The sequence below is a fragment of the Ixodes scapularis genome, unplaced genomic scaffold, assembly GCF_016920785.2.
Source record: "Ixodes scapularis isolate PalLabHiFi unplaced genomic scaffold, ASM1692078v2 PGA_scaffold8__174_contigs__length_109621045, whole genome shotgun sequence".
NCBI lineage: Eukaryota > Metazoa > Arthropoda > Arachnida > Ixodida > Ixodidae > Ixodes > Ixodes scapularis.
Genome location: NW_024609883.1, coordinates 80,373,222 through 80,387,774, shown reverse-complemented (window position 1 = coordinate 80,387,774; position 14,553 = coordinate 80,373,222). Strand labels below are relative to the sequence as shown.

General features: G+C 46.6%; 1 pseudogene; it reads right to left on the bottom strand.

The window, feature by feature from the left end:
• Positions 1–227: 227 nt before the first annotated feature.
• On the bottom strand, positions 228–5,941 carry LOC120836569 (annotated as a pseudogene).
• Positions 5,942–14,553: the final 8,612 nt, after the last annotated feature.

Genomic DNA, 14,553 nt, shown 5'->3' with positions numbered 1-14,553 from the left:
CAGCGAGCCCTAACAAACGGTTTACCCGTTGCCAGTGTGAAATCCTGCTTTTATTGGTTTCGGAAATCACTCAATGGCACATATTTATACTCTGGGCCTTTTCTTTGTTTGACTGCAAAAGCTAATGTTTTAAGTTTATATTGGTACTCGTTGAATGCTATGTGAGTGTAAATATTTTTTTCTTAGCAGTAATTAAACAAAGTATGCAAAAAATGTTATTTAAAAGCTTATTTTAAATATTTTTGGGCGTGAAGCACGAATATGTCACTGAGATACTGCGGACCCCCGCTTGGTTTTTCAGTCCACATCTTGCGGATGATTTCCGCCACGTCCGATTTGAATACTGTCTTCGATCCTTCGGGCAGCAATGGCAGAATGGGATCTAGTGAGAGTTCCACCTCTAAAAGAAAGAGAATATGGCAAGGGCAAGTTCAACACCACCTCTATATAGATACCGAAGTCGTATAGTGCTGAATTTTCCGGGTCGCTAAAGAAGGCCCGCATAGGGCACAGGAGGGACACGATGCTGCGTCAGCGGCCAGCCGGGACTGCTGTTCTCGCTGATTTCGCACGAGTTCCTGCCGAACGCTGTCGCGGCACTTTTGTCCAAACTGTATCCTACGTACGTGAGCCGCCTTTTACGCAGAAATTTTGGCACAGTGCTTTCTTATATAAGAGTTGTTGGAAAAAGCTTCCTCCTGCGAGCAGAGGGGAAGAAAAGATAAAGACCGTTCTATCGGTTCTTTTTTAGGCCTCCTGAGCAACGCCATCATGACGACTGCAGCGCCGCACACCTTCATACCAAGGAGGTTAGAAGTACTAGGAGGGGTCACGTTGCAATATTGGTGAAGCCTAGTCATAAAAAGTTTAAACGATATTGTGCCCAGCGTGACCGCAGATCTCTCTGGCGATTGGTGCGCGTGACATGTCACGTGTGAGATGGATGGTTGATTGGAGGATTCCTTGCAGGCTTGCGCGCGCTTCGTCCGGTAGGTTTTATCAGATCGAAGGCTAGACTGTGGTGGTGTATTCTAGTACCCCATAGCTAGACGAAGGCTAGCTACGGTCACGTGATGTGGTCACGTTGGCGTGGTAAGTGAGGAGAGTAAGGAGGAAAATGAGAAAGAGGCTGACGTCATGCCTCTCCTACCCTTCTATTCTCCATGGGAAATATAGTGGTCTGAGGGCCGCCATGTTTTGGGCATCGATCGCTTCCTGCGCGAAGCGTGCGATTGGATCTGAGTTCACGCCGAGAGTTGACGCAGCACTCGTGACCAATACAATACATCATAATGTAGAAAACCCGAGACTGTGGTAAAAGCAAGGAAACGGAGTCGAAGAAGAAAGACAGGGGCAAAGAACGTCTCAAACTCAGCTACTGCGTTTATTTCCTCAAAGTCTTATATACCCACAATCTAACCATCGACCACCGACGTCACAAGGTCATCCTTTGTTCTCTATACAATCCTTCCCGCACTGGTTTTCACCTCCACCGTACACGGTGACCTCAATTCCAACTGAAAGTTTAGGACCTCGAACAAAACAACCAGTTTTGTTCGAGGAACCTTTTTTTTTTCCAACCGAAGTGCAATATCTAGCAAAGTGAAAAGTTGAGCCAGTTGGTTCATGGTTCTTTAAATAATTAAAAGCGCCGAAAAAAACAAGGACAAAGAAGTGGAACGACACAATATCTAACCGAGAACCGATAAGACTCCCGACTGAACCCCTGCCCCCCTCGGTTAGATATTGCCATAGCCTCCTCTATACGGAGAAAGCCTGGCGCGTCGTGAGAAAGGACGGCCGCCGTAAATGGGAAAGGAGGGGCGGAGAAACGGGAGCGGAGAGAACCTTGCCTGCGCTACAAAAGAACGAGCGGCCAAACGCAGAAACAATCTTTTTTTTCTCTCTCTCTTTTCTTGTCGCTATCGTGGAGAGGAGAAACTCAACGTCCACCCTTTCCCGTTTCTCCCTGCGCCCTTTCGAATCGCCGCGCCCGTTTCTCCCGGAGTACGAAAACGACGGTGACGAAAACAAAAAACAAGCATGGTTCGGGGAGCGGCCGCTCATGACCCAAGCGCTCGCTGTCTAGGTCTGCCCTTTCTGCTCTGCGCTACCATATTGGTCACCGTTCGGAGCGCTCCTCCTCTCCTTTTTCCTGCGGTCGCGCGCCCCATGGCTCCGTCGTCGATGTGCCAGGCTTTCTCCGTATAGAGGAGGCTATGATATTGCACTCCGGTTGAAAAGAAAATGGTTCCGTGTGGTTTTTTTTTTTTGTTTTTTTGTTTTTTTTTGTACTGGTTGTTTTGTTCGAGGTCCTAAACTTTCAGTTGGAATTGAGGACACCGTGTACGGTGGAGGTGAAAACTAGTGTGGGCAGGATTGTATAGAGAACAAAGGATGACCTTGTGACGTCGGTGGTCGATGGTTAGATTGTGGGTATATACGACTTTGAGGAAATAAACGCAGTAGCTGAGTTTGAGACGTTCTTTGCCCCTGTCTTTTTCTTCGACTCCGTTTCCCTGCTTTTACCACAGTCTCGGGTTTTCTACATTATGATCAACATCCACCAGCTCGCTTGCGCACTCACAGTTTTTTCATCAATACAATACGGAGCGCAAGTTCGTCTTCTTGCGCAGGGGTTGCGATGGTGGCAGAACATCTAGCTCTTAATGGCAGCCGTTTACAACTCCCTGTAACGCCAAATCAGAGCGCAGCTCTTGAGGAGGAGGAGGGAAGGACACTGAGGAAAAGGTGTACCCCTCCTCCCTCCTTCTCACCTCCTCATCCTGCCTGCTACTCCTCCCTCCGAGCGGCGTCGCCGTCGGTGTTACCGTGAGGTCAAGTGACCCTCGTGACGTCACGGAGGTCAAGTGACCCTCGTGACGTCACGGAGGTCACGTGACTCCGCGAGGACGTTTCGGCACGGTGCCGAAACGTCACTATGCCGAAACGTCGCCGCGGTTACGCCGATGGCGACGGCGACGCCACTCAAGCTGGAAACGGGCGCCTATGGCGCGTTTACACTTGCGGATTCGCGGGCGGATCCGCGAAGGCGGAATTTGGATTTTGGAGCCGGGGGCGAAATCGAATCGCTGCTGGCGGAACATCTGGATATGGGTCCCGGACCGATCCAGATTTTCCGCCAGCGACGAGCGGATTTACCCACCCGGCACCAAACTTCACATTCCGCCCGCGCGGATCCGCCCGCGAATCCGCAAGTGTAAACGCGTCATAGGAGCTGCTTTCTAAAAAAACAAAATAAAAAATAGTGGGTAGACGTTAAGGTGTTTAGCATTGAGATCGGCCCACAATCCTTTCAATCAACGCCAATCAGAGCTCGGCTGGCCATGCGGGGAAAGTTTTTTCCGCTAAATTTAGCGGGGAAAATTGCCGTGCTAAATTTAGGAGGAAAATTGCTCTGCTAAATTTAGCGGGAAAATGGCTCCGCTAAGTTTGGCGTGAAAATTTCTATGCGAAATGTCGCGAGACATCCTGACGGTCACGTAGCTGAAACGTCGCGTGATGTGGTCACGGGACAGCGTGACGTCATGTGACTGTGACGTCACGTGCTACAACCACCTACGCGAAACACTGCTGCGAAATCTGCAGCCCCATAACGGCTGTCACCGTAAAAAAAATATCCATGGTCCTATAGATGTTGCTGTCCGTTTACGTGTCGTCGAGACAAGAGAAACCACGCTAGGATCGTGATGAAAACTTACGGACGTATTTGTCCACATGCATGTGACTCAAGTCTTCGGACAGCACCTGGCACGTGCGCGGATTCAGGTTGGAACCCTCGAGGACTCCCAGCATGTAGGAGGTGAGGCCCAACCTGTCTTCGATGTCCTGGCTTGGCGGAATGAAGCGCTCAACGACCTACGAGAAAGTGAAAGATGGTTGGGCCATTCTCCCGATTAGTTTACCTTTTATGTTGAAGAAAAGATAATTATAGCGACATTGATTTTAAGTAATAATACGAGGCTTTTTTTGTTGTTGCTTTTTTGAATTTTTGTTTAACTGGGTGAAAACAACAACCGTGATGAAAAACGTTCTAATATGCATAAAGCTGGAATGCATACCGTAAGCTACTTCCCGCAATCACTGCACAGGTCGAGGCATTTACCACGACGTCGCACAAGCTTTTGAATATCCACTTCGAAACAGGTTGCCGCCTGTGTTCTCAGTTATTCAATCACGCGTTCAACCGGACCCTCAGTCGCCACAGACGCTCTTTCCCGATCCCCAACATGATAGACGTCTGTTCGTCCTCTCCTTTCCGAAACTAAATGCAGGTTCCTCCATTTACGTTGCCGTTGCACGTCTGTGGTACTCGCATTAGGGTTGTTTGTAGGTGAACAGTTTGTAACTTTCGGGGATATCTTATTGTTGCTTACGACATTGTAGAAGTACTCCGCTTAACATTTTCAACTTTTTGTACTTGTCAGAACACAATGAAAATAAACACTGTCCTGGCAGTTGAATTTTACATTTGCATTATGGCCAAGTTTTTCTCAATAACATTTAAGGCGTGCCCTTCTACGAATGCCGAATAAACTCGGCAGTGTGGGCTCAATCTCTTTTTCTTTATATGTTTCTAACTTCAGCTGGTCCTGCCAGATCTACAATGTGTTTGACCCTGTGAATCAGTCCAAAAACACTCAAATCACAAGGTGCAAGTCCTCACAGTAATACTAAATGGATAAACTAACTCAAGTAGCTGGTCTGAAATATCCTCGAGCCCAACTCATTTACGTTTCATACGTCGACTCTTTATCCGTCGACTGTTCTGTAAGGTGCTCCGAGTTAAATTTCTTATATTCACAGACAAAATAAGAAACGCAGGGTGTGTTTAGTCCCGAGCACCTTATAGCTACGCAATCAATCAGATTGCGGCATTACTTGGTATAAGGACGCCGAAGAAACAGACGTGAACGTACAAAGTGATCCCCCCAAACGCTCATTCTCCGTTCAAATGTAGCGCTAAAGTTCCAAATCCAGATGCCAATGTATCAAAACAAACCGTGATCCCATTCAAAAGTTGTAAGTGATTTTCTGAAAATTTAAACAAAAAATGGGGCCCGTTTTTTTTTTCCCGTTACTGACAGTGTTCTCTAATAACGGCCATTATTCCGTTCTTGTATTCGAAAGTTCCGTGTACGTAATAAGCCATGCCTTGAGTATCCTGAGCTGTCGGCGACTGTAGAAGGGACGGGTGGTTGTGACCAAACGCGGACTCATAAAAGAAATTTTTCAGTTGCGCGTGCTGAGAAAGCTGTTGGCTGTCATCTGTTTGTATGTAGGCATCGCTCTAAGAATATGTAGCGACTCAAAATGACGAAACACGGAAGCAAAATGAACAGATGAACTCACCGCTTTGTACTGTTTCCACCGATCCATCGCCACAATTTTCCTCCACACCCTGTACAGGGTAATACGAGCCGGGAACACCAGCAGGCACTCGCCGTCGTCGGTCATCAGGTCTGCCACGTTGCGGAGGGCCGCAGCTAGTGAGGTCCTCCGTCCAGTGCAGGGCGAAGAACGAGTAGACGCGATCGAACTTGCCGTACTTCCGCACGAGTTCCGAGACGTCGCTTTCGATGTCCTGTACCTCGTACGCGATCTGCGGATGCCCGAAGTTCTCCCTGGCGTACTCCAGCATTTCTCGGGAGACGTCGGTGGCCACAATCCTGCGGCAGGGCTGACAGCGTGGCAGCAGTTCTTGCCGAGTGAAGTCGCCCGTCCCGCACCCCACGTCAATGAACTGCTGGCTGGCATTCGGTTTGCTACCAAACGACATTTGCATCATGTCGAGAGTTTTGATGTTAGTTTGTCGGGGGAATTGGTTGCTTTTTGCGTAGAGCTCCGGGGCAATAAACGTCTTAAGCGCCCGTTCGTTGACAGTGTCAGCATCAGAACCGGAAGAAGCAAATTTGGCCATGTTACTGTTGAAGTGTCACCAACTGTTGAGATGAAAAGCATATTTTGGTCATTGCTCCGGTGGAAACCCATGAAATTTAGAGCCCTGATTCGGGTTTATCGTTCTATACATCAGCATTACATCGAAACAAAACTGTTTTGGTTATTTAATTACTTATTTCACAACACGTTCAATGTTTCAGACGGTATAATCCAAGAGTGGGTGGCGAGAAGCCATAAAACATGTTATACCTAAAACACCTGGGTTGGTTTGCTGATCAATGCGAGTATTTTACACGCAATGGTGATTTTGATGTCACGTGACCGACTACGGGGTGACAGTAAACTAAGCGCACCGTTACAAGCACATTTAAGGTCCGATTCCGCGCGCGGAAAAAGGGGAAAGAGGCTTGAGATGTAAGTGCAATGACAGAGCTCATCTCTTTGCTTCGGTGAGAAAACGCAAGGAAACATATTTTAAACAGAATTAAACGATAACCAAAAACCACCTCGTGAACGTCTGAAGCTTCGATGGCATGTCGGGATGACATCATTTCAGTAAGAGCAGCACCACAACGGAAAGTACGCTCACTCAGATGTTACTAGTACCGAAACGCTTGGGGAAAAAAAAAGAAACTAACAGCAGATTTGGCCACGGTGTCAGTTTCGCGTGGTCTTTCAGGCAACGCATGTTTGGGGATTGTGTCCGTGTTATGTAAAGTCGACGCTACGAGACGTCGATTAAGAAGGGCCCGAATGCCTACCTCTGCCGATGACGGGATAACCGCTTGGTGGACTGCTGCGAACTCGATCGCTACGAAGTAAACACAAATCGTTGCTAGAAGGAGACGGCCCGCACGGCTCTACAAAGTGGCGCACATTTAAACAAATCGCCGCGGCGTGTTTCGTGGCTTCGGAACGCGGGAGGGAGCCGAGGTACAGGAAAATACGTTTGAACTACAAGAGTGTCACCAAGAGCCACGTAAATACCTGTTCACTCTGGGAGCGGAACCGCACTGTCAGCCCGTTCGTTGTAACGGCTTCGGTAACGGCCTTTTACAACCGATATTATGAACAACTGCAAAAAGAACTGTTCGGGCTCGACATATGTTGGCGTACCGTCATGTTGGAATAAAGGGACAATACTAAAAACAGTGCGTATACCTACGTTGCGGAGGCAATCCATATGGCGTTTATATAACACACAAAAGATAGATAGAAATAATTAGTTTCCCTTTTCGACGAGAGCGTTCGCTACCGCTGCACTTGACAACAAGGCGACAACGAGGGTAAAGACCGGCCTCCTTAGCCGAATATAGAAGCCAGGGTTCAAACTATTCATACAGGAAGGGTTCATAAAGGTCCCACGATTGCTTGGGCATATTCTATTCAGCAAGCCAGCCAGTTGTAGGCATCCTGGCCAGGGTCGTCGGTACAACGTCATGTCGGAGTACACTGCTAGAGCGTACTATAGCCAGTCTGGCGGTCGCTTCGTTGGTGGGATCGTTGTCGTTGTAGCTTTTTCGGGTACCCGTGGTTCCAGCGTTTGTCTCCGCGGCGTTCAGTTTCAAGTACATTTTTTTTTTCTTTTCTCTCGGTGTTTGCAGTCGGGACGCGCGCGGAGAGCACGTAGAAATGCCCGGTGGTCGTCGCGGCGACGTAAGCGAGCTATGTTGCCGGCCATGTGGATTTGATTGTTAAAAGTGCGCCACCTTTGGAGCTGTCGTAGGATTTCATTGTGTTGTCGTACGCACCATTTAATTGTCGTTTAATTGACGATGAAGACAAGACAGACGGGTAATACGAATTCGGCTCTAGGCCGAATCGTTTCTCGGCCATCATGGACACTGGTGATCTGGCGGCGTTTTCATACCCACCACCAACGTTTATCATACCCACCACCAGGAACTCTCTGCTCCGCCCTTTCCCATTACCCTTGGCCGATAGCTTCCAGTCCACTAATTATACTGTCTTCCTCCTCTACTCCTATACCGCCTATAAGTCTGCTCGTTAAAATCGTCCGACGGCCCCCTCTTGTGTCTGCGATAATTCCGATATAATAGATCGTTCATACCAATTTTAATAGAGAAATGGGCCATGAATTTATGTAATATTTGTTTTGTTCGAATGTTTAGAGCTTATAGATTGAGTTATTATAGGAGCTAGCGGCGCGTGAAGTTATTTCTAGGGAAGGCCGTGTTTAGCGAGAATTAAAGAAAACGACAGGCAAGGGCTTCATCTTTAGGAAGAATCGGCTGGAACGCTAGCTACTTTGTTCCCCACGAAGCTGGTCTCGTGGCCTCGAAATCTCTATTGCGTGTGAGTTGTATACCGGCGAGAGAAGAGACACCCGCATTGATCTGCAAACCGGCCCTAATGCTTACCCGGTATATTCCTTAAATATACCGGGTAAGCATTACTGAACGCTCTAAACACTCAAGTTAAGTTAGAAAAGATTAAGTGGCTTACACATATTCTTTTAACTATACAATCACGTTTTCTTACAAAATACGCAAGTTTCGCGTTGAGGTGCGATACTTGTTTCAGAAAGGCAGCGAGAAACGCGAACATGCTGTAAATGCTATAGAAACGCTGGCTATATAACTTAGGCATAATATAAAACGTGGTTACGTTTTATGTCCATAGTTGTCTATAAAAAGCCGCTTCCGTAATCGGATTCACGTGGCTGTAAAGCTACCGACGTCTTTGATTAACAATTTATTATTTAAACGAAAAGACCCTCGCACAATGCCAGTCAAATGTGCGGAACTATAACCTCCGTTTCGGACGTTGCTGTAGTGTATACCCTTCTCAAAAGTGTGCCTTATCTAGTGGTTGGTGCGCCGATTTTCCGAGTCCGCCATTGCTTGGGCGCATGTACTGAACAGTTATAGGACACGAGGGTTACGTCAGCGTTCGGCGAGGACTCTTATCCAATCATATGCGGCGAGCAAGTCGTCTGCCTCTTGCTCGGGAGTGGCAGTGATGTCAGAACGACGCCGAGTTCTTACCGGGTGATTGAATAAAATAGTGGGTAGACCTGAAGGCATCTAGCATTGAGGTATACCCACTATACTTTCAATTACGGCCAATCAGATCTCGGCGTCGTTCTGACGTCACCACAACTCCTGAGCAAAAAGCAGACGACTTGCTCTCCTGATAACGCTTGGCGCCCAAGAAATGGCGACCGCCAATACTGCTTGATGGGGTTCTGGAAAAGGGTCGATTATTTCCGCCGTCACGCAAAGCTCTCCGTAATCAGCTACGAGATCCGGAACACTTCTGACAAGGCTATAGCGGTGCGCATGCGCAGTCGGGCAGGCGTCTTCATTAGGGAGTGCGTAGAGCGGAGGGCGTCTGCAGAGATTCGCGGGTGCGGAATCCTTTTCGCGAATGCTTGCGGCTCGGTCTTTGCGTTGTGCTGCAGCAACATTTGAGCCACTTGCTTTAGATTTCAACTTACATCCGGTACAGAAATGCCATGTATAGACCTATATCTATTAATAAAAGAAAAATCCATATAGACGCTTTGCAGCTGCTGTGCATGTGCGCCGCCATAACCGACAGTCAGTTTTTGTTTCCTCTTGTTCCGTTCGCTTCGCTTCATCATTGCCACAGCAGGAGAGGTTGTTGCCAGTTTAGGTGCTACTTTGTCCTTCTCCCTGCCTTTGGCGAGGCTGGTCAACGCCCGCTTCAGTGGCTCGGCCTCTCGATGAAAAAAGAGAAGGTCGGCAATATGGCGGCTCAATCTGGCGCGTGTGTAAAGCTTCCATAATCCCATATCAAGAATTGGGCAAATAAGGCGCCATATATGTAGGGTTCTTCGTTTTCGGGTTTTATATTGTTCGAAAATGGGGGGGGGGGGGGGGGGGGGTAAAAATCGGGCGCTATTTTTCAGCTGATAATCGGGTAGAAATCGAGTATTTCTGAAGCCATTAGGAAACCGGGTTTTCTCGGGTCTTATTAATGAAGGGCAAGTACCTGAAATGTGTTATTTACACGAACAAAAGTCAACGAAGTATATGATATATAGCGATGGTGCTCGATCTTACAGTATATTTCCGCCTTCTGACTCATTCTGAAGCGAATATATGCAGAGGTAGCGCAAGTCGATGAAGTTTGTTATCATCAAACGAGTGACCGAGGAAGCAGTTCTGAAACAGATCCAAAATTGTTCTTATTTTCTATAAATTCAGCTGATTTCAAGACCGGTATTTGGGAAAAAATCGGTCGATTTTCGTAAGAAGGGTTCGGGGTGCAAAAATCGGGTAATATCGGGTTCCACCCGGAAGCGAAGAACCCCAGATATATGGACATACGTGGCCGCCTTATTTGCCTGATTCTCGATATGACCATATATAGATTTTTCTATATACGTTCATATATGGCAATGTAGGCATATACTTTATACAAACGTTGCCGTATATGGTCCTATTAGCCTCCCTAATATATACAAATTTTTCTAAATAAAAAAAAAAACCTTCAAAGTTACACAAATGCGGTACGCGCAAGTGAGTTATACAGCCAGGCTGACATTGTGTCCAAGAGAGAATGCGACTAATATATGACCAACTAATGAAAATTCACTAATTTTCTTTTTTAATTAGACGTTTTGGGCACATGTTGGTTTTGAAGAAATGAAGGCAATCCACGTCGAAGGCCGGCCCAGTTTTTCAAAATCCTGGATCGAGCGCGCATATTCATTGTCAAATTTTTATTCTCGAAATCTGTCGCTACGGAAACCAAACGCGCGCAGTGTCGTTAGAAGTGACAACCCTCGTTTGACGCCTGAGGGTCAAGCGTTAACGACGTCATTTGCGTCGATATCATGCGTCACAGCCAACCGGAGCTGATTGCAGTCGGTGTTCGGTGCCTGTCTAATTAAAGTGATAAGCCACCTTGATCGGCTCGCGACAAGTTGCTTTGCTTTGCTGCGCAATATCACTGAAAAACGCTTTAATCACAAATGCGGGTAAAAAAATGAACAAGAACAATTAGACAAGAAGTGAGTGCTTCGACGCATTGTGACGCAAAAGCGATGCAAATTTTGTCATTAACACGAGACCTTCCGGCGTCAAACGAGGGATATCGTCCTTCCGGCGGGCATCGCGCGTGTGGATTCGGTATGGACGGATTTCCGGAACAAAATTTAACAATGAATAGCTCGAACTGCGTGCTCAATGCACGAATTAATGAAAAAGAAGTTGTTTGTCTTCGGCATTGATTGCCCCCATTTATTTAATATAAACATGCGCCATAAAACGTATAATTAAGGGGGGTGGGGGTGGAAGAGGACACTACAAAAAAAATTTCTGCAAAAATAGTTGATTTAGAAACATGTCACATTTTCAAAAAGTAAGGGCGCAAACGAGCTGGTGCACATTGTACATGGTTGAAAAAACCCCGAGACTGCGGGTTACGACACAACACTAAAAAGTGTGTTTAGTGTTTTGTCGTTTACCCGCAGTCTCAGGGTTTTTTCAATCATATTTACATCTACCAACATCTACAGAGTATTCCCAGAAAGTTTCATTAGTCTACACTGCATAGTTAATCTTTTATCAATTATTTTCGGTCCACCCACGCTAAAGAAAAGGTAGAGGTTGGAGCATTTAGAACGCATTTTACACTTTTTGGCATAAATTTAACTTTCAGAAAACTATCATTTTGTTATTACGTAACTTGGATTAAAAAAAATCATGTATTTTCCCAGTTTGTTCCCGAAAATGACATTTATATAGAGGGGTATCCATATTAGAGAGTTTCAGGAAATCGTTTTTGCACGCCCGCGCACGATGGGCCTTCTGGTACGATCTCTGCATGTAGGAGTCTTCTGCGGTAAAACGAGCGCGGTTCGTAACGGAATTAAAGCCCACCATACCGCATGGGATGTGCGAAAATGGTTCCCTGAAATTCTATTAACGGAGTCCATATTAACGAGACATGGCTGTATCAGGTCCATGGCGGGTCCGAAAATGTGTTGACAACAAAGATTAAACCAGAACGCACATCTCAATGCTCGGCGTCAACTATTTGGTAGCGCAGCTTCCATAGTGCTGCAGCTCCGCAATGCGGGAAGCACGCTAGCCTTGACGACGTAGCATAAAATAGTTGACGCGGACTTGTCTTTTTTTTTTTTTTGTAGACATTTGTACTGCATTGAGTAGCGAGCTATTTGTAAAAGACAGCTTACGTATCGGATGCGAATCCCAGCTCAGCACGCCACAGGCAGTGAAAGATGAGAATATCGTACACTTTGCTCCGCGTGATGTTTTCAAAAAAAGATACGGTTCAGGGTCGACACCTGTTACCAACGAGAGATGCATGGTTGCCGCGTGTAGAGCAAAACACTTTTATGATTAGGTTTGTGTATAAACGCATCTGCCCGAAAGGTGTCACGCACAAAACTAGACCAGGTTTGCGATGTCGATCCGAAATTTGTATCGTTTCAAAGTTCTTAGACTTAGGCTTAGCTCTGGTTCAGCTTCGCGGGACAGAACAAAGGTTTGAACCAAACCAAACCGAAAAATGCCGCAAACATAAGGTTTCGACATTTTCTAGGCGGGAACTATATATAAGCTTTTGGCTTAACAATAAATATGCGGACAATGATAGACACATTTGAAGTAACAAAAATTAAGAAAAGAAACGTATCGGGAGCATCGTCTGAAGGCGTAGTTGACTAGCGAATGAAAGCAGACGACACGCAGACGAAATCCGTCGGCGGCAAGGGCACGTTTGCAACCGCGTTTTCTTTTCTTTTCGTCATTTCAAAATTTCTCATCATTGCCCGCATTTATTTTTAAACCAAAGGTACGTTACAAACAGATTATAGTATATTTTAATAGACCACGGTCATCGCGGGCAGTCTTGATATTTTCAAAATGAAGCCGGAAGGAGCTCTAGTCGTAGTGCCATCTATCGATGCGTGCGCCAAACACGCTCCACCACTCGACTCAGTCGTTAGCGTCACCGTCCGTCGTTGACCATAACAAACCTTTTGGCCCTTTTTTTTTTTACAGAAAGGGAATTACGTTTTGTAATTTTACAAGGTAATACCCACCTGTGAAATACATTTTTGACAAAAAGTTTAAATTGCTACGTGCAGGCGCCAATCTTCACGGCCAATTTTAGATTGAGCCTAGGCTTTTCAAACACCCTATATTTTAAACGTCAACTCGTTTTTTGTTGAGTATTGCCCCGCGCGTGGTGCAATCGGCAAGGCACGTGGCTGCCACACGCTCGGCTGGATCTTTCTTTTATTAATTTGTACTGTTTTGAAAAGTTCCCGTCCATCTAGGCAATCATTGAGTTTTCTGGTTTAGAACATTTCTGCGTGTACCACGCATATAAAAGCAGCAGCAACGCGCTGCTTCGCTTCGGGTCAGTCACACTTCCGTCACCGACGCAGGATGTTTTAGTTTGTGGGCGCAAGCTCGCCTCATTAGACATTTATTTTCAATTGTACACCCGTTCATCATTTTCCATCCGTGATAAAATTAGAAATAAGTAGACGTTGGCTCACGGAGAATTATCGTCTTCTCTCACCATCGCTAGCGTCATATTCTCAGAGTTTCAGCTTTCTGCGATGCGTCATTTAATTACGCCGACCGCCAAACACGGCTCGTTTTTCTCGCGAACAGCCGGTACTTCACGGCCGGAGGCTGTTTCAAACCGAAACTCATCGGAAAAAGATCGACAATGCCATAGATATATTTCCTCCCATGCCTGGAGTCTCGGAAATGACGTCATCTGTGATACAGGATAATTCGCGCCTCCAGCTCGCTCGCCCTCCCGCGGCAGAAACGGGAAGCGTTCTTGAGGGTCTCCCGATTCTCCTTCTCAGCGGGCACAGCTGAACTGTTCGCTATCATGGCTCGCGAAACGTCATTTCCGAACGCAAACGACACTCTTCACTGTCGCAGCGTAGTGCTGCAGACGGTATGGAATTTACCTTACTACAGTTCGTTGCAACTCAAGAACGAAGGGCGAGGACGAAATTAAGTCCCGTACCGAGAATTAAATCTAAAATAGAGATTAGTTTCGGTTTCGCTTCAGAGTTAAAGCGTGCCACCTGTCGTAAATATTATGCGCTAAACACCGTTTATGTTTTCAGGATAAAGAGGTGACCTGCGCTCATAGCACCCTGGCTGTGTTCCAAATCTTAGCCAAATGAATCCGCTTACTCCGGCGGGTCGTGTCACGTTACAGTTCACAGATTCACAAACGCTGGACGCGAGTAGGTTTTAAAACGCCAAAGTAAAAAAAAAAAAAAAAATTACCTTGGAGTAAAATCGAGTAAATTTTGGAACACGGCCTCCTATAGCTTCCTCTATTACCAGAAATAATTTGTGTCGCTCTGCGAAGCCAGCACACTAGACAGGCTCAGCAGCGGCAGGGCTCTGAGCAGCCGGCACGCATTTCCGACCCTCACTTTAACCACCATTTTGGAAAAACGAGTGGCGCCACCTATTGTGAGTTGGAGTCACGAATAGTGCCCCTCCAGCACTATCCTGGCATGGTACGAACCTGTGTCTTTTACGAGAAAAGCTGCGGATGACGCAGACTTCATAGATTTCTAGCACTATTTGATGCCTGGAACGTGCCTCCAACTGGTGTGTTTACCGTGTCTCA